The following is a 20,593-nucleotide window of genomic DNA, read 5'->3' as shown; positions in this document are numbered from 1 at the left end:
GTTTGGACACCTGACGGCATCAGAACCAAAGGCTAGAACGTTGCCGCCTGTGAATCTAAATACAAAAAAACCTAAGACGTTAGCAAATCAAGTCAAGTCAGGTATTTAAAGAATCAATTCCGGATGACCAAGAAGGGTTTATTTCAGGAATACAGAACGTTTACCATTCGGAAATCTGTGAAAGGAGGGACGGTGAGGGCATGCCGGGATGGGCACGGAGAGGGGTGTTTGCAATTCCAAGGCTGGGTTTCCTGAGCCGTCCCTGAGACGGTCCCTGGAGCCTGGCCCCAGTCTGAAGCCCAGCTACCACTCTCTGTGGCGCAGCCTTGGGAAAGTGGCTTCACCTGTCTAGCTCTCAGTTTCCACCTCTGCAAAGCACCTAAGGGGGTTCACAATAGGACGTGCTACATCGGTGCTGTGAGGGCTCAATGAGCTACTTCACTGGAAAGGCTTGGCCTTGCCTGGTCTATGGTCAACATGCGTGTCACCAAAAGAACAGGAGCCCACGACGGCAAGGAGCTGTTTTCTTCCCCAACTGGGTCTAGAACAGCTCCTGCCACTTCGTAGGTGCTCACTAAATATTTGTTGAAAGAGGGACTACAATGAAGAGACCAGAGAGAAACCAGCAGCTGAAGCCTTAGGGATACCGGGACCGTGCAGATCAAGCAGGTGGCCAGTGGGCACATGGCTCGGCAGGCCAAGGCCAGGACCGGATAGATGATGGACAGGGCGGTAAATACCAACAGCAAAGAGGCCAGTAACACTGGGCCGTGCCAGGTTGGATGCTGGAGGGCAGCAGGGCACAGATGGCAGCCTCTGCCAACCTTCTAACCCAGGCACATACTATGTAGGGGAGCAGTCATCGGTCACATTGCCCAACCACCACACAGTGCCAAGGGGCCCACCAGAAGCCAGCGCTGGAGCTGCCTGACCACAGGCTTCCAAATAACAAAGCTGCGGCCGAGTGAGCCTGGGCAGACAGAAAGACCACAAGACACAAGGACCAGGACCCTCTGCCAACTTCTCCCTGGGCCTCCCCTCCAGGGCTTTGCCCAGCCAGCCCCCACCCCAACGGAAGCCTCAAAGCCCTTAGCACAAGGGCACGATCTGGAAGGCTGGGCCAACATGGGTGCCTTCTCCCTACAGTGTCAGAGCACTCACCCCCCACTCAGGGGAGAGGAAGGAGAAAGTAAGGCCAGCCCCCCAGGGCAGCTGTGCCCAAGGAGCTCTCGCCCACACTGCGCCCACCCTGAGCTGTGTCTCAGGAGGGGCTGGCGGGAACCTCCCTTTTGTACCAATCCAACAGACCCAAGCGACCTCTGCATCCACAACAGCCTCACGGGCATTCTAAGTTCTTGCTACCCAGAAGTTGGTCCCCCGACCAGCAACAGCACCATTCCCCGGGAGCTTTCAGAGACGTGGTCTCGGGCCTTGGAGCCTCAAAGTCAACATCTGCACTTTGACAAAATCTCCAGTTCTTCTAAGACGTTTTTTGGGCAGAAAGACGAGGCTCAACATATCCGGCCTTGTCATTTACCTCCCGTGACAATTCAGCCCTGCTGAGAGGGATCAGCTGAGGCTGGGCCATACTGTCACACAGCTGGTTAGAGGCAGGATGCTCCCTGCTCGGGGCTGACCCCACCCCCAGCACCCAGGCCCCGAGATTGCGTTCACCAGCTGCAGTTCCTCCGAAGGGCCCTGACACACCCTCCAGCCCTCTTGAGACAGTCTCAGGCAGGCAGGAGGGCCTGGGGGCAGGCCGGACACTCAGTGGACACAGCTGTGCACCCAGGCCGAGTCCAGCCCTGTGGACCATGCCTCAGTGATCACCCACCCAATGGGCAGGCATCAGGGTGCCAGCAGCAGGCCCTGTGGGGACTCTCGGGAGAGTCCCTCCTGCTCTGCCGAACGGTTTCCTTGTTCCATCTGGGTAAGGGTTCAAAGAGACCATTGGCCACCGAGGGCTGGATGGCTCCGGGGAGGCTCCCAGCTTGCTGCCAGTCCAGGCTGGGATGGGCAGTGCCAGCATGAAGCTGGCCACCTCCACCCCAGAGCCTCCTCTCCAGTGCACTGTCTTTTTGACAAATGCCTTGTCCAGAGGCGGGGGAGGAAATGCAGAGTGCTGCCTTCACGGTAGAGAGTGTGACGCCTCCTTCCAGGCCACATCTGCACAGCGAGCACTAAGCAGGGCAGGGGACCTCGGAGGCTGAGTAGCTGAGCACAAGGCTGGCCCTGAGCAGGAGAAGCCACCCGTCACTAGGGAGCCAGGCACCAGGGTGGCCTGGGTTGGTGGGGCTTGGCATGCCGGGAAGCCAGCTGCCCTGCCACCCTTGCTGGGTGCTGTAGGGGAAAGGTGGCAAGGGGGGCCCACTTGGTAAAAAGGCAGGTGTCTTTGGGGGCCAGGCTCCCCTCCTCCTGGCCAATCTCTGTGGCTCCTCCAGCTGTGAGCAAGTCCTGGAAGCTTGGGGCACACGGGGGCAGGGGGATGCGCAGAGGACAGAAAATCACAAGGGAAACAGCAAAAGCTTGCCATCCCCTCTTAGCCCCACCACAGGACCGTCTAAGAATCAGTGTCTGCACCCAAGGCAGAAGTGTGGCAGGAGGAATGCAGGGACACCATGGCTGACGGCGACTTTCGAAGGGGGCGTTAGAGGATTTGGTGAATATTTCTATGGGATGATGATGAGCCTTAGAGGAAAGGGATGGAAAGCAGGCTCTATTCTCTCTTAGAAGCAAATGGGAATCAGGAAACAATCGGAATTCTGAGATTAATTTGTTTTTTACAACGTTCCCCTGAATGGCTCTGCCAGGGTGCCCCTCACTCCTTCACCTGGGTGCCTCCCTCCCCTTAGGGGTGTGCCTACCTTTCTCCAAACTGAAGCAGTGACTATTACAGGCAGGACCCTCTGGTCTCCGTTTGCGGGCTCCCAGTGGAAGCCTCTGCCATGTGATTCTCAGCAGACCAGTGAGTGACAGGGAGGCCACCACGTGCCCACGGTACTCCAAGAAATGGGCCAGAGCTAAAATCCCAGAGCATGTGTGTGTGTGGCAGGGGCTGGCCCCATTCCCCTCTGGAAAGTCAGGCCTTCCCAGGAAAGACTGCATGAGTGAGATTCCCTCACTCACACCCCAAAGTTCCTAGGGTGTCTGCTGGTCACAGAGAAATGTACTAGGTGCTGCCTGCTCTGAGCTCTTATGGGGCCTTGATGATTTTTGCGACAAGTGGCTCAGGACGTGGTCAGGTGGCAGCCTGATACTAGGGAACCAGCTGGTGACTTGGGATAAGTCACATCCCACCCCACGTTTCTGTGACCCAGGTTCCTCCATCTGCTCAGGACACTGAGCAGGCCAGTGCTCAGCTGGCCTCTGAAAGGACACTGCGCAGCCAGGCGGCCTCCAGAGGGACTTCCAGCACCACTAGCTTGAAATGGGGTCCTGCAGGGTGCCTGTTATTCCAGCACAGCCTGGTGGCCCTGGGGATAGTGGCCTGTTTGCTCCCCACGCTATGGATGTCTCCCATGCTCTCTGCATCCCTCTCTGCTTTGATGGCACCCCAGGCACGCTTTCAGATGCCCCACACATGGGGCATTCGCCGTCAGGATGTGGAGGGCCAGTAGACAGGGTGAAGTCAGGCGAGGACTGCCGAGCCTGTCTTCCGGATCCCGCCCCTCTCTCCCGCCTTCATGACTCACGCCTCTGACCCCGGCTTGCCTGCTGCGCCTGAGAAGGAGGAATCCTGCTGGGAATGTGGGAATGACCGTATTTACGACGCCGGGGCTCCCGGTGGCTATTGGCCTGGCCTGGCCCCTCCAGGGGAGCAAGGACTTCACGCCAGCTGGAAGCCAGGCTGTCTCTCTCCCTCAGCTTGGGCTTGGCTTCAGGGACTCAGGCTGACTGTGCTTGGAATGGCCTATCTGGCAAGGAGGAGTCAGCCCAAGGAAACCAGGGGAGAGGGCAAGCTTGTCTGCAGCGGACCAGGCCGGCTCCCTCCTGCTTGGAGACCCCAGCACCACTGCGGGAGGGGCCACCCTGCAGAGCCGCTCCCTGTCCACCTGGCAACCCCCAGGCTCTCCAGGGCGGGCTCTGCCGGGGCTGAGGCTGCAGGGTCTGACCCATCCCTCAGGATCCGCCCCACCCTCTTCCTCTCTGCGAGACCTTCCCGTTTCCCCACGATGAGCATCCTGGGAGCACTGCCAAGGGACCCCTCCCAACTTTCAGAGATAGCGAGGGCTGGCCGGCCACGAGAAGCCAGATGGCAGGAGAGCATTCCACCTCTCCCAGTACCTGGGGCCTCCAAGTCCCGGAACCCCTTAACTTCTCCAGATGCCACCAAATTCAGTCTCCAAATAAAACGCAAGAGTGGAAGAAGGTGGAACACAAATTGCCCTGCGGTCCCCGTTTCCAGCTGGTGGTGCTGGACACCCCTCTGGAGGCCATCTGGCCAAGCAGGGCCTTTTCAGACATGGAGAGACTGGGGCCACAGGAAGGTGAGGAAGGGCCTGACATACTCACCAAGCAGGTGCAGAATCTCCCCCAGAATATGCAGGTCAACTAAGCCCTGGGCTGGAAATACCTTTTGTATCCACAGCACTTATACACTGGTCCAAACCCGGGGCATGAACTTTACAAATGTCTTTTCACAGAACACATGAATTTCTGAAGACACAGCCCTCCCAGCGACAGCAGCAGCAGCAGCTAACAAAAGTATGGACAGAAGGGCTGCCGGTGTAGGGCACTCTGCCCAACGCAGGCACGTGAAGACGAGTAGGACGAGGCCCCTTCCTTAGCTAGCTCACAGTTCGTTTGGGGAGACAAGCAGCGGAACAAATCACTATCACAAAACTGTACTAGTAAAGGTATAATAAAAGTACATTCAGGTCTGCAACAGTCTTGTTCTAAAATATAAATATAGTATAAATATAGGTGATGACTGCAAAAGTTTTATTCCAATAAAGAGATTACAAGGTCCACAATAAACATACAGGGAAGGTGACAGTTACGTTTCTGAGGCTTTGGAGAGCTCGTCACAGAATTCGGGATTGCAGCCAGGTCTTCAAGGAGGTCAGTCCCGGTTGAGAGGGATGGAAGGGCCTCGTGGGCACAGGCAGAGATGGGAGGCACAGCCAGGAGGGTGGGGAGAGGGAGTTGGGGATAAAGAGAGCATTGACTCTGGGGAGGGGGCAGGAATTGGCAGGACTCCCCAAGGCGACAGGGAGGCTGGGAAAGGTTCGGGGGTCCACAGACACCATCAGATCTGCCTGTCAGAGACAGCTCTGGCTGGCAAGGGACCGACCCCAAAGTGGGGCCTGGGCAGGGCGGCTCCCCCAGTGGCCCAGAAGGAGGCCAGGACCACACGGAGACAGCAGCTGTGCAGGCAGGGCGGCAAGGGGCCACCCACCAGACACAGTGACCCACTGAGTGTGGGGGTGGCGAGGGGCGGCTGAGGGGTCCCGCTTGGGTGGCTGGGTGCATCCTGACCCAGAAGCTAGACTCAGATCTACAGAGGAGGAGTTATCTCGGGGGCAACAAGACCTGTGTCAGCCACGTGGAGCTGCTGGAGTCCTCAGGACACCGTGAAGGGCAAGTCCATTCAGCAAAGGGACATGCTGGGAACCCCAGAAGAGGGTAGGGGCTTCGGAGGCCGATTCTCCAGACTGAGGCCAACTTGATTCTCCCCTGGGAAAGAAGAGGAATCGGCACAGAGGTTGAGATACTTGCTTTGCTAGGATTTGAACCCAGGCCTCTGGATTCCAAAGATGGGCTCAGATTCCTGATCTACACCTCCATCCATGGCAGAACTGGAGGAGGCAGATACTTAGGGGCAAGCGGAGGGGGAGGCTGGGAAGAAGGTATCTCACAGGAGAGGCAGGGCCGGGGAGAACTGACACCAGGGGGTATCAAGGGAGGGCTCATGAGCACCACCCCCTGCTAGCAGGAGGACCAGGCGTCAGAAAGGTCACCAGGGTCCAGGACTTCAGAAGGGCAGGCTCAGCCGGGTGCAGGCTGCTGCAGAGGCCGGGGGTCGGCACTTCCACACTTTTGATGGGACAGCGAATGTGCCAGAAGCTGCGAATAATGGCTGTCGGCGCTCGGCGCTTCCTGAGTGCCAGGCCCCACACTGTATGTCTGGGATTCGGCTGAAGGCTCTCAACCATCTCACGCAATCAGTGCTCCCCTGTTCCACGTTCTGAGCCTGAGCACGCGGAGGCTTTGAGAGGCAGGAAGCCACTCTGCGCAGAGAGCGGAGGAACAAAGCCCTGGGAATTAAACCCAGGTGTCCAGGCTCCGGGGCCTGTTTTTAGAGTGGCGAGGCACAGGCTGTGCTTCTGGGGAGTGCAGAGCCTGGAAAGTGTGGCAGAATGATTCTGGGACTGTCTCCCTTGAACGCGTTTTACATGGGGGATATAAAACTGTTCTGAATAATTAAACAACACTGACCATAAGCCATATCTGTAACTAAGGCCAGTTTTTAGTTCTTCAAATTAATCCTGAAAAAATAGGCCGTTTTTAAAATGTGAAACTGTTTACAAGAGTAATTCTACTTAAATCTACTTCAGTAGGCAGTCTTTTTTTTCAAATGCCTCTGATAAAATAAGCTACTTTTGAAATTTTTTGCATCTATTCACCTATATTCAGAAGAATGCAAAAACCTAAGGAATGGCAGGAATCCTACTATAGTTCAATGCAGGGTCCCACAAATCCCTGGGAACCCCGATTTCAGCTGAAGGTGTGGCAGAGGTGCTTTTAGGCCTGCAGAGTTGGAGTTTCTGGCAGAGCAGCTGGGAGCGTGGTTAACCAGGCCTTTCTGCAACAGGGACAGGCCTTTTGCTCCCCAGGCTCTGGACTCAGTTACTTTTAGCCTATTTCAGATTCTCAAACTTCTGCACCACATGAATAAAACAGAGCTCTGTTGAGAAACACATCATATTAAGAAACCAACTAGCAAACACTAAGTGTTGACGACTTTGCCTCAGTTAAGGTAAAATCAGCTAGTGGAGGCCTGTAGTGGTGACTGAAAAAAACATATTAGAAGGCCGAGTGCGGCGGCTCACCCCTGTAATCCTAGCACTTTGGGAGGCTGAGGCAGACGGATTCCTTGATTTCAGGAGTTCAAGACCAGCCTGGGCAACACAGTGTAACCCTGTCTCTACTAAAATACAAAAAACTAGCTGGGCGAGGTGGCGGCACCTGCAGATCTAGCTACTGGGGGGCTGAGGCAGGAGAATTGCTTGAATCTGGGAGGCGGAGGTTGTAGTGAGCCGAGATCATGCCACTGTACTGTACTGCAGCCTGGGTGACAGAGCAAGACTCCACCTCAAAAAAACAAAAACAAAAACAAAAAAACCCACACACACAAAACAAAACAGACAAACAAACAAAAAGGCATATTAGAGGGAAAAAGTAAATTTCAGGGGCAGGACAGGGTGAGTGAACAGCCCAGGCTGGACAGGTGACTGGGGAAGGTCCTGGTTGGTGACTGGCGAAGCACCTGTGTGTCTTCTCCTCACGTGTAACACGTGGTGCAGCGCACATGCACCCGGGCCATGGCCCCCTCCTCATGCCACTCTGCATTTCCACCTGGACCTCTGTTTCTCTCTGTCCTGAGGCGTGCGGGCTCTCAGGTGTCTGTGTTCCACCGTGGGGTTAGCCGGAGTCTCATCGACTGAGTCCTGGGGGAGGACTCACCCTTCTGCTGGTTGCCCGGCTCAGCCCATGTAGAGTCAGGGACTCAACGGCAGGTGGGAGTGGCTGCTGCAGGCGGGTCCAGTCCACACACCCGCACATAACAGAACACAGAACCCGCATGGCTCAGCAGCAAGCGCGAGCTGAAGAGGAAGGGATGAGTGGTCAGCGGCTCCGCAAACGAGCTCCAGGGCTAAATTTCAGTGGTCCCGCCTTAGGTCCTGTCTTGGGCAGGTGCATAAATACAGCTTGTCCTGCAGAGCCCAATATCCTCCCACACTCAGTGGCTGCTCATTCACACAGAAAGACATCCCCGCGGACTCCGCAGACCCAGCCCTTGGGTCTCTAGGGGCAAACAGAGGAAGGCAGTGAGGCAGAAGAGACACGGAGAACAGCAGGGCTTTTGGACTCAAGCCTGGAAAATGTGCGGGCCTCTGTCTTCCCAGCTTCCAGCTCCCAGAGTGAGGGTGCTGTCAGCCAGCCGAGGCTGACCCCTGACCCTCGAACCTCCATGCTTTCTTGTCTTGAGGCCCCCACCTGCCTTTCAGGACCTCAGCCTCCTCCTGGGGGAAGCTGTTCCCCTGTTCGCATGCCTCCTAGATCTGCCAGGGGAAGGATGTTTGCCAGACTCTCCTCTCACCCTCCAGCTCCCCCTACACTGAAACACAGACACCTGGGAGCCTGCAGGCCTCAGGACAGCACAGAGAGACACACAAGTCCAGGCCGAAATGCAGACCAGCACAAGGAAAGGTCCACGCCAGCCAATCCCCAGGTTCCTTTTGAGGAGACACACAGGTGCTTGGCCAATCATCAGCCATGACCAGTGATATCTCCACCGGGTGCAGTGAGGGCACGGGGCCCAGAGGCCGTTGACAAGCACAGCTCTGCCCTCCACTGAGAGAGGTTTACCAGGAGTCCGACTGCTCCCGATAGGGTCAAGGTGGCCTCGACGATCCTAAGAGCACCTGGAGCTGGGGACGGCTCTGGAAAACGTGTTGGAGATCTCCTGCATCAGACTCGAACAAAAGGCTGCAATTCCTGACATTTCATTTTTGAGATCAGACTGTGAATGCCATGATCCACAAATCTAATCAGCGTCCTCCTTCTAAAAGTGGCGTGAACTGCAGAACTGAGAGCCGGGCCGCACCGAACCTCGGGGGATCCGAGAACGGCAGTGAAAGTGCACGGATTCTTATCAGCCCACGAATAGCTGGCAAGGTCCCGGGGTGCAGGTGAGAACACGCCGTGGCATCCGAGAACTTGAAGGAGTCAAGTGTAGTCAAGTGTCTCAGTGCTGTTTGTGATGACGGTGGGTGGAACAACTTCAGTTCGGGAAGGGCAGACCCTGGGAGAACAGATCCCCCACAGCCTTCTCAGGCTGTCTTTGATGTGAGAGCTTAGAGACTAATCCCCCTGCCCCAGAAGACTCGCAGCCTCAAGGATCAAGTAAAGAGATACAGAAATATACTCATGATTACTCAATTTTTAAAAATTCGACACTCCTGCAATAAAACCCCATGTTTATAAACTGTAGCATGTTCCAACAAGTCTTATGGCATTTGTTTTTATTTTCAACGTGTTTTTGAATATTCTGTGTTTTCCTAAACAGTGAATTTTTTCTCCAGAACTAGCAAATGACATGAATGAGAGTTAGCCACACACGTGCACACACATTTCTGGTCATGCTTCTGGAACAAAAATCCTAAGTGGGGAAGGTTCACCTGGATTGTGGCTACAGAATGCGTTCCGTCTTTTTTACAAGCCTGGTGCAATCGCGAGCTCTCAGTGGCCACCTCCTAAGCTGAGGACGCCTTCATACCTGATGGGGAGGTGCCGGACTTTCACCCAGGCTCTGGAGGGTGCCTGCCCTGCCCAGGCCGGGGTGAGCTCTTGCTGTGCCGGTCCTGCACAGAGCAGCAGTCAGCGTCTGTGGGGATACAGCCTGGAGTGGCCACAAGCATGGCAGGTGGCCTGGCTGACCCCAGCCCAACGGGCTCCTGACATCCCTGGTGCTGTCACCTCCCTGGCCGTGTGCAGAGGCCAGTGCAGGACTTTGCTCTGGATGTTCCACTGCCCCAGGTGAATCTCACTTTCCAGGGATGTCTTTAAGAATGTATCCTCCATGCAGCTCTCCTTGAAAACTAAGCGCTGGGAGCAGGCTCCCCTTGGCGCATTTGCCCTCCCTGGGACCTCTGTGAAAGCACAGGCCGGGCTGGGCAGCCTCCACCCAGGCAGCACTTCTCTCCAGCAAGCCGGGCGCCCTCGCCGACAGGTGGGTTCTTGCACTTACATATCATCCTTGGCAATCCATTTCTCATCTACAAAATGGGCTGGTACTACCTGCCCTGCAAGGGGGAGAACACGGAGCAGGTGCTCACTTCATGTTAAGAAATCTGTAATGAACGCACTGAGTATCAGAGCATCAGAGCAGTCATTTACAAATGCGGCCACCAGCCTGTGAGGGGTGGAATCCCACTCCATGTTACGACTGCACTGGGGCTGTAGAGGACTATTCACTGCAGCTTAGATAACTCAGGTAACTACGAAGGAATATACACAAATATAATTTTCTTTGAGATGAGACAACTCAACAACAAATACCTATCATGCACAGAGTGCGCACGGAGCTCTGCTCCGGACCCAAGAAACACAGGGATGGCCTGGAGAGAGTGTGGGCTCTGGAAGCGCAGGCTGGCAATGACTTTAGGGTCTTTGGTATTTATACACCTGGTGTACACATATTTGTACACACCCACCATTCACAGTCTATGTATATATGGTACACATATATATGTGTGTGTGTGTATATATGCATGTACCATATATACATGCAGATACTCATATACACACACTGCTTCTCTAAGAAGGGCCACCCTTGTCCCAAGTTTGCCTGAGTCATGATTTACTGAGTTCATGGTTTGAGGGTGGAGATTTTACACTCACATTGTTCCTAACCAGTCCACCATTCACAAGTCAGTGTAATTTGGGGAACTGAATGACAGCCCTATCAAACCTGGCTCTTCTTTTGGGCTGGGCTTCTAAGACTGGCCCCAGGAGTCCTCTGTGGGATCCAGGGCTCCAGGGACGGCCACTTCCTACCCTATGATGCCTGCTGCCACTCTGGGAATGTGTGGCTAGGACATGCCCAAGGATGACACTGCAATTTTTTTAAGAGAACATTTACAACCACTTGCGTGTCAAAGAACATTTCCAGTCTCCTCCGTCTCCTCCTCTCTGCTGGAATCAGCCTGGGCAGTCATTTGTGGGAATCTTATCTGCACGTGTGACATGCATAGCTGTGTATTTTTCCAAATATTCCCATTTACTTCTTCATGAGTTGCAGCAATATTCCTGAGTCTGAAAGCCAGAAATGACTAATTTTAGGTGAAATACAGCAGAGCTAAGATCTAGGGAGCCTGAACAGGACTTTGCCGTTATTATGCAAGCTGAGTAGCGAACTGAAGTCTCCAAATGCTTGCTACAATATTTCTGACTAAACCAGGGGCTACGACTCCTTACATAGGAATCATCCTTTCCTTAAACGGCTATTTTTAATGCATGTAATTGCCATTTAAACGTCATCTCCACATCCTAGGGTAATTTCTTTTGCTAACACAGACCCCACGAATATACAGAGTGGTGTCAAAGTCGATGTTTATAAGGGAATCCAGCCATCTACTTTCAATCCTTGATCCAGAAATCCACCTCCCTCCTAGGTTGTCTTTAATCAAGCTTTGTCAATAAATAGATGTGATGCAGCTGTTCTGTGCAGTTTTAAAGAATTCAGGTTGAATCTGCTTTAAAACAAAGCACTGCCCTGCAATCAAACAAGAAGAATGAAAGTGAGTAGAGGCAAGAACACTTCAACAAAGCCTGAAATGGAGACAAGACTCTAAAAACAGGGCAGTAGACCCTGAGCCAAAGATAAGAATTCAAATAGCGCTTAGGCAAAGTGCAAAATGGCTACATCTCTCAACATCCTAACATTTGAGTTACTTGAAAGAAATCTGGGAAATAGAGCCACATTTAGTAAATAACACATGAAGCTATGGTTACAGCTTGGGAACATTTTGTGATTTGTAAAAAACTTGAGTGAAAAGTGCCTTTCGGAACTGAGCTCCTCTCACATGAATTTTAAATGGCCCACCCATTTCACAGGCAAAGTCCACCTGCATAAGGTTTTCAGGACAACACGAGAGGCGGCTGTGGGTTATGAGATGGTTTTCCCGCTCATGTCGGTGCTGTATCAGGCAGAACAAGTTAGGCTTCACGCTGCAACACAGAAGCCCCTGAATCTCAGGAGGTTCATGCAGCAGTCATTTGCTTCTTGCTCATCCAGGTTGGCAGGGACTCTGCTCCACGCAGTCATGAAGGGACTCAGGCTGGTAGAGCCTCCACGGTCTTGAGAACCTGTGGCCTCTTCAGGCACTTGGGGCAGCAGAAGAGACCTGGCATCCTGCACACAGCTTCTTCCGTACGTTAGCCTGGAAGCTCTACCGAGGCTTCCTCCCAAAGCTCATTGGCTGGAACTAGTCCTATGGTCCTGCCTAACCACAGGGGTTCTGAGTAGCGTGACGGGAGAGAGTCAGCTTTCCAGGGGACCACCGAGTCTGCCTCCAGGGCCAAAGCAAGAGTTTGAAAACAAAGGATTGTCTAAAACAAACAAAAAGTTATTTATAGATGGCATTTGAGGAACTGATAACTTAATTGCACTAATTTCAGCCAAATGCCAGGATTTGATTCCGAAAAATGCCCAGAGCACCAGAATCTGGCCGGAGGAGTGTAAGTCTCATGTGGAAAGAGACGGAGAGAGCGAGATACTGAATGAGCCCATGAAAAAGCTTAACTGCCCAATATCAACAGAGACAGAGGATTCAATTGGTAATGAGGGAGTCATACTCATTCAGTTACCTTCATGGTCTATTGAGATGATGTGGCGGAGTGGAAGGGAGGAAACGGGGGTTATTACCGGGCGCCCCTCTGTGTCCTCTTCCTCCTCTAAGAGGAAAGACACCAAGATAGTGTTGGTGGTGTCGCTGGTGTGCAGGCTCCAATGGGCATGAGTACCCCTAGGAGCTCAAATGATAGAGTCAGCACCGGAGTCTCTGCTTCATGGTCCAAGACATTGGTGAAGGTTCCTTTTCTGAACTTGAAAAAAAAACCTCCAAGATGCATGAGTGGATTCACCTTTCCCTGAAGCCCTCTTGTGGCATCTCTGTCCTGGGTTGCTGCAAATGATTCAAGTGTGTTCTTAGCCATTACTAATGTGCTCACTCCTGCCAACGTTTCGAGGGCTGTCTTGGCCACATGCTGCCTCCTCTTCCTCTTCACTCTCTTTGGTGGCAGAAGGTTTGGCAATGGCAGCATCATTCAGAATCTCCTCTGGTGGGAAGAGTCTCTTGTTACTGGAAATCTGTGGTGTGAACAGAGCCCCCACTGCCCAAACACATGGCCCTTCCAACGCTGCACTCCCACCTGCCCTCCCTCTCCACCCTTCGCTCCACTCAACTCGAAGAATCAATCACTCACCAAGATGAAGCCTGGAGCCTCAAACCTCCCATGTCCCCGGGACTCCACACAACAGCCCAGAAGTGTACTTCCTTAGATTTGGGGTGAGGTGAGCTCGCTTTGGGGAAGGGAATACCACGTACACATGTGCTTATCTTTAAGGCACTAGCAACCCTTATGGCATCTTCTGAGAGGAGATTCGCATTCTCCCTCATACTGTGTACGAGGGACCAGAGAAGTTTCATAAATGAAACTTTTAGCAAACCAAAATTTTGGATGCAGAAAGAAGCCACTTTTCCCCGAAATAGTCTACCCTCGGTTGCAGGTATTTGAACTGCTGAGTTGCAAACGTAATTAACGCTAAGAAGAGCTCTGCCCTGGGGTTTTTGGTGCTTCAGAAGATAATGTTCTCTCCCTGCAGCCTGGGACTCAGAGCCCAGTAGAGGATCAGGCAGTCATCGTGGGAGCTGTTCTGTTGTTTGTAGAACAAAGTTCACGATGCATTTTATATCTTAGTGAGTAAATCATCAGTAATGTGTTTTTTGTTTTTTGGGTTTTTTTTTTTTGAGATGGAGTCTTGCTCTGTCACCCAGGCTGGAGTGCAATGGCACAATCTCGACTCACTGCAACCTCCACCTCCCAGGTTCAAGCGATTCTCCTGCCTTAGTCTCCTGAGTAGCTGGGATTACAGGCGCCTGCCACCACGCCCAGCTAATTTTTGTATTTTTAGTAGAGACAGGTTTTCACCATGTTGTCCAGGACTCAGTACAGCCCCTGGGCCTTCTCTAGGGGGTACAGACTGGAGCTGGTGAGCTCCATGCTTCAAACATCTCAAAGTGCTGGGATTACAGGTGTGAGCCACCACGCCTGGCCAGTAACATGATTTTAAAGCTAAGATTACAAATATACCTTAAAATGTATAAAACCCATTGGTTCCCTTTAAGATGTGATCCCGATGAGCCTTCCAGTAATACTCCCTTAATCTCCCCAGGGCTAGTCAAAGTGTTTATAATGTGGCTTGCAGGACTCTTGGGGCTGCTGATGGTGAATTTGTACCATTACTCTCAGTAGCACCCGGAACCTCTCTGCTAACAGGCACCAAACATCCACAAGACACTGGTAAGGTGCAGTGTCTAGGACATAAGGTGCAGTGTCACAGACATCTTCTGTGTGCTATGGCTGATACAATAGACATCAAGGACAATAGATAGCCAGCAAGAAATAGCAGACTCATCAATGTACATTTCTGGGCTGATTCTTCCGTTGGTCAAATGTGCACTGTAAAGCCACAAAAGGCCAGTTTTTCTTTTTCCACCACTTTGCCTGGACTAAGTGAAGCAAGCTGAGTCAGGCAGCATGACGGCTTTGGCCAGGTACCGTGTGGCACTAGAGGAGAGAGGGAAGACTGACCACCATCCAGGGGAGCCAGGCCCTCCAGCCCACAAGCGAGGCGGGGCGGGAATCAGGGTTCCGCTGGGAAGACTCGGCCACGGGGACCCTGAGAGGGAGGGGGCACTGCATGTCCATAGTGGTGCAGCCTCTCCGCGTCTGCACAACCTGGGAGGGCACTGAGGGCTGAGAGGTATGAGAAGGTGAAGAAGCTCCTAACGGACCAGGGCTGACCCCCACCCGCTCCAGGCTTCTCAGGAGAAACGTGTCTCCACGAGCACGTGGACATTCTCTTCCATAGGGGGGACGCTCCACTGATGCCCCCTGGCCTCCTCTGCCCCTTACCCATACCACTCAGGGGAGCTGGAGTGACCTGCGGACTGGTGGGTTTGGGAACAGTCAACTGGGTGAGCGCAGCTCAGTCCTGGAATCTTCCTCTGGAGCAGTGAGCCGGCCCCAGGGAGCAGGCACTTCCTGGCCACGCTTCCGGAAGGCTCCCTGTGCTCCTGACCTGGGGGAGGCCTGTGGGGTACATTTTTGCCAGCACTGGGGGCTGGGTCTGCTGGACCGTGGGACGGCAGCAGCCGGACCCCTCATCTGAGCCGTTCTCCATGATACAGCGATGTTCCGTGGGTCTCGCCTCTGCTGCCTGCCCCAGCCCCCTGGCAGGTGTGAAGGTGCCGTTCTCACCTCGCCTGCCCAGTCCGGTGGCCTGTGGGCAGCAACCACACCCTTGAATGTGCCCGTGAATCAGATCATGCCTAGACTCTTGTTCTGGGGCTTAAACCTGGACATCTGCAACATGGCCAGACAGAGGAGGGGGAGAAGCCCTGCATAGAGAAGAGCCCCAGATTGAGAACATGCCCGTGGCATGAGGCCACTCACATGGGAAGCGGCCCAGGCCCAGTGAGGCCTTCAGCCTCACCTGTGCCACTTGCTGTCTGGGGACCTTGGCCTGGTCTTGGCCTTGCTGGGCCCTCAATTCTCCAGGTGAAGGTGGGGAGCGCTGACTCAGAGTCTTGCGATCCCACGCCCAGGAGCCTTGGGATCCCTGGGGCAGACTTGGCAGCCTACTGGCACTTGAGCCCAGGCACAGTCGGCAGCCAATGACCCTGTCTCAAAGAACTGGCTTGTAGGTGCTGGCCCTGTTATTCCCAGAAGATGTTCAGCTGCGTGGGCACTCGCAGCGCCTTCTGTGGAGCGGCTGAACTTCGTGGATGGATTTCCGAACGGAGGAAGGCTGGAATAATTCGGATTAACCCTAGGGGAATTTGGATTAACCCCAGGGAAAAGGCCAATCACATTTAATGCAGAGGAGAGCGAAGGACGGAAACCACAACGCTGCTCACGGCTCTGGCTTCGCACAGCGACTCTGATCGGCCATCAATTACTGAAGCCTTGCAGATGCAGGAGAGAAAAGCCACAGTTATGTGCATCTTACAGCTGGGAAACCAGCAACAACATAACCCTGTCAGCTTTTCATTCCTGAAAACCACCTCCCTCTCCACAAGGCACGGAATCAACATGGTCTTCCCCAGGGTGCTCTCAGGATCCTTGGAGCTGGGAATTCTTCTTACTCAACTCCCTCCGTGTGCTCAGAGCCCCTTCCTGGCCAGGCTTCTAGAAAATTCTTCTGCTCAAATGCTAAATGTTTTCCCTGATCTGTCTTCAAAATCCCCATCCTTCTCCTTCTATTGGAATTAAAGGATAGGGAGTGATAAGGCTGGGCTTGGGCCATCTCCATCTCACTCTGCAGCTCTGGCGTCTCCTGTCACTTCTCCCCTCGCTTTCTGTTTTTTTCTTTCCTTATTTTTCCTGTTTAATGTCAAGCGAGCCAGCTCAGCTCCTCAGAGACGACCAGCTACAGCGGCAAGCGCGAGTGGATTTTAAATCAGCAGAGAATTTTTAAAATGAGCAGTGTGGTGAACGGAGCCCATCTGCAGCCCTGTGGGGCCCTGGCCGGCTCCCACGGTGTTCGTGGATCCCGCACGTCTCCACGAGGATAAACAGTCCACGTGGGGCGACTGCCTGGGAGGAGGAACTGTCGCCAGCCCAATCCCGGTAATAAAACAAGAGTCACGTAAACACCGCGGATGTCCTCCAAGGAACTTCAAGCACTACCCAAGTAAATAAAAAAGCAGAAAATGGAGGTTCAGAAACGCAAAGGCCCTGCTCAGGTTTCTAGAAGAATTCACAGAAAAACAGAACCTAGAGGAGAAAGAATCATAGAAGAAACATTCGTGTCCATCTGTCCCCTAAACTGGAGGGAACGATGTCAACAGCTGCCCTCAAATCGGGAGGGGCTCAGACATCTGCACCCTGGACCACATCTCCCTGACCTGCATCCATCCTGGGGGGCACACCTGGACCACGTTCACCTGCCCCTCCGCTCTGACTGCCCCAGCTTCCAGGAGAGCAACCCAGATGCATCCTTTGATTTTGTTAAAGGAAGCTTTGATCGTGGAGGACTTTTAAAATCGAGATATCACTTCCCAGGATTCCAAGCAGATAGGCTCCCAGAAAGTTCCCTCATTATGGGACAAAAGGAATCTGTAAGTTACAAACACATTTGCTCCTTTCAAGAAGGATTTTTCCCCATGAATTTAAGTGTTTTTACAGATCATTAACTACTGGTCTGGAAGGCAGGGCACTAAGGCAATCTAAGCTGGAGTGTGAGTCGGTGCTGCCTCGGAGGCCAATCGGAGTCGAGGTGAAGAGGCTCAAATGATCCTAACATGAGTCAGTGTTACCCCAAATTAAATTTACACATGCTACTCCAGAGCTGTCTGTTTTGTAAGGCAGGGCACCCTGGCACAGCACGGGACACAAGGCGTTTGCATTTCTGTCCAGGCTGCAGTCTAAAAGTGGAAAAAAGTACTGATCTGTTTTCCAGCCACCACCCTATTGAATGGTCTCAGAGGTTTTGGGTCCAGTTAACACAGGTGGGCACTGGATGGGCTGGAAAGAGGCCGGGGACTCCCACGCTCTCAGGAAGCACAGGGCAGTGCACGGTGCAGACAGCAGACTTCAGGCTCAGGAGACCTAGGCTGCCGCTGGGAGAGGAGGGAAAAGAGCCCCCCAGGGAAGAGGAGGCGAGTGGGGCTTGATGTATGAACAGGGACCTGCAAGCCAGAGGCCCAGGGTTAAATCTGACTTGCCATGTGCCCCTAAACAAGACAATGAGAGAGACACAGAGAGAGAGAGAGAGAGAGAGAGAGAGAGAAACAGAGTCAGGCAGACAGACAGGGACACAGAGACAGACACACAGAGAGACACAGACAGAGGAAGAGAGACAGATGGAGAGACAGACAGGAAGAGGAAAACCAGGCAGTCCCTTCACGGAGTGGCTGTGATGCCCACGGGCTCTCATGGATGGAAAACCCAGGCACACAGCAGGTGGCACCTTCTCCTCCCTAAAGCCCTCGTCATGTCCAGTGTTCCCATCTGAAGGCCAAGTGGCTCCTCCGGATGACATTTCCTTATGCAGGGATTTATAGATGCAGCATTCCCGCTGCGACTTGGGCTGTGCAGGACTGCAGACGTGAGAGACGCTCAAGAGAGGCCGAGATGGGGATGCAGACAGCTCAGACCCAGGACACCAGCCCAGCCCAGCCAGAACTAATGCTGGCACTAATACCAACACTAATGCTAATAAATACTAACTAATACTAATAAATCCTAACACCAACACTAATACTAACACTAATATTAACAAATACTAACACCAGCATTAATACCAACACTAACACTAATAGATACTAACACTAATACTAATAAATACTGACACTAACACTAACACTAATACTAACACTAACACTGACACTAACAAATAGTAACTAATACTAATAAATACTAACACTGACGCTAATGCTAATAAATATTAACACCAACACTAACACTAATACTAATAAATACTGACACTAATACTAATACTAACAGTAACACTAATACTAATAAATACTAACACTAACAGTAACACTAGTACTAATAAATACTAACACCAACACTAATATCAATAAATACCAACACTAACACTAACACTAACAAATACTAACACTAACACTAATACTAACAGTAACACTAATATAAATACTAACACTAATGCTAATACCAACAGATACTAACACTAACACTAATACTAATACTAACACTAACACTAATACTAATAAATACCAACACTAACACTAATACTAATACTAACACTAATACTAATACTAACACGAATACAAATAATAAATACTAACACTAATATCAAAACTAACACCAACACTAACACTAACACTCACACTCACACTAAATAATGCCCTACAATGTTGGCAGCCCAGAGCCCTGTGGAGGCCCCTGTCTGCCTGCAGGGCAAGCACTCTCCATAGGGAATTCATCCCCCTGGGTTTTGAGCCATGCCCTAGCTGGCAGTCGTAGCAGGTCCTCTACTTAAACTATCTCTGCCTCTCCTTCTGTGCAGAATGCTGTCTGCACCTCTGAGTGCTGGTCAGTGTTACCTCCTCTAGGAAGCCCTCCCTGACCACATCACACCAGGACAGCCAATCGTGCCCTTCTGCAGGTCCAGGGAACTTCCCACAGGTACTGCCTGCATGGAGCAAGGTCTGGCAGGGCTGTCCATGTCCACAACCCAACAGCTGGTGCTTGACCCAGGACGGCCAGGGGATCCTGCTAACCACTAACTTGACACTAGATCCCTGGTTTCCGAGCAAGTGATTTGCAACACAGGCCTTCCTAGCTGGGCATGTCAGAATAGGGGGTGGGTAGCCAAGCAGAGCAAGGAAGGGGCATTTTAGGAAACTCCACGAGTGACCCTAGGAGTGGTGGATGTGGCCTAGTGGCCAGGTAGTCCCGGCTGGAGGGAGGTGTGCATTTGCTGGACAGAATGACCACATGACCCAGCAGGTAGAATGAGAAGCTTTGGGAGTGAAAGGGGCTCTATTAATAATCATGATTGGAGAACAAGAGGAAACCGGAACAGTCGTGGGCTGATGAGGAGGAACTGTCACCTTTTCAAGAGGTCATCCACTTCTGATGTTCTACCCCCACCTCCACTCAGCCCAGCAGAGCCCTGATTATTGGTCTCATCAAGAAGGTACTGACTCCAAGCCTCTCTAAGACACATGAGTCTAGGTAAGGTAAGGTCAGAGCCCCACCAGGAGGGGCTCACAGTCTCAGAGGGGACAGAGTCAGGAAGGCTGTGTGTCCACCCAGGACAGCCGAGACAACCTCAGTCAGCGTGCCTTTTGTGCTTGCTGGATTATTCTCTGTATAAAACATACATGCGACGTGATATCATACAATTAGAATTTTTTAAAACTATGGTCTCACTTTTTATCCTTGGGTGTTTGAGCCTTCTGCACGATTACATGCCCTCACTTGGTATGTTTAATTATCTGAGTTCTTACCGCAGGCTCCAACATTAACACTTAAAGAAATATTAGAGCAAAGTCAACTCCTGAAGGTGGAGGGCTATCAAGAGAGAACACACTGAGTTTCCAGCTGAGAGCACGGACTCCCCACTGCTGGGACAGCCTCCTCTCCTCTTCACTCAATTTGTCCCCATGGTCACAGACGGCTATTAGAGCCTGTGTTTCAGAATTAAATCTGTGCATTGCTACTGTTCTCAGAGAAAGGTTTGTGTTCTGCGTCACCTCCTGGAGGAATAAACTCCAGGTTAACATGAGGAGCACAACTTCACTGGGGAAAAAGATCAACGGGGGCTGCTATCTGCACCATGCGGGAGCCCTACAGCGAGCGGTGAGAGGTGACCCGCATCCCTGCAGGCTGGCCTCCGACAGTCACCAGGGCCCAGGATGCCGAACAGGTCTGCAGATTCCCATGGCCTTAATAAGCTCTGGAGGTCCCGCTGCGCTCGGGTGAGGAGCCGACTTCTTCTTTTTCTCATGACGCTCTGGCGTTTACACTCTCTGGTGGCCATTTAACTCTAGATTAGAAAACTGTAGGAAAAAGTAAAGTGTAACAATAACTCTAAAAGGCAAGAGTGGGT

At 52.4% G+C, this 20,593-nt stretch overlaps 1 protein-coding gene across 2 annotated transcripts in view; it reads right to left on the bottom strand.

Moving 5' to 3' along the window:
• Positions 1 to 20,593, bottom strand: part of TWIST2 (twist family bHLH transcription factor 2) — a 72,697-nt gene that overhangs the window by 21,481 nt on the left and 30,623 nt on the right. The window contains exon 2 of one of the 2 annotated variants that reach the window (XM_011980318.1): positions 12,591 to 13,065. The exons of the other annotated variant lie outside the window; for it this stretch is intronic. The gene's annotated coding sequence lies outside the window, so the exon portion shown is untranslated. Of the gene's footprint in view, positions 1 to 12,590; positions 13,066 to 20,593 lie in introns of those variants that run through there. 2 annotated transcript variants of the gene reach the window in all.

Source organism: Mandrillus leucophaeus, unplaced genomic scaffold (genome assembly GCF_000951045.1).
Source record: "Mandrillus leucophaeus isolate KB7577 unplaced genomic scaffold, Mleu.le_1.0 Scaffold21, whole genome shotgun sequence".
NCBI classification, from domain to species: Eukaryota; Metazoa; Chordata; class Mammalia; order Primates; family Cercopithecidae; genus Mandrillus; species Mandrillus leucophaeus.
Note: the sequence above shows the minus strand (reverse complement) of the source record. Positions and strands in the feature narration are given on the sequence as shown.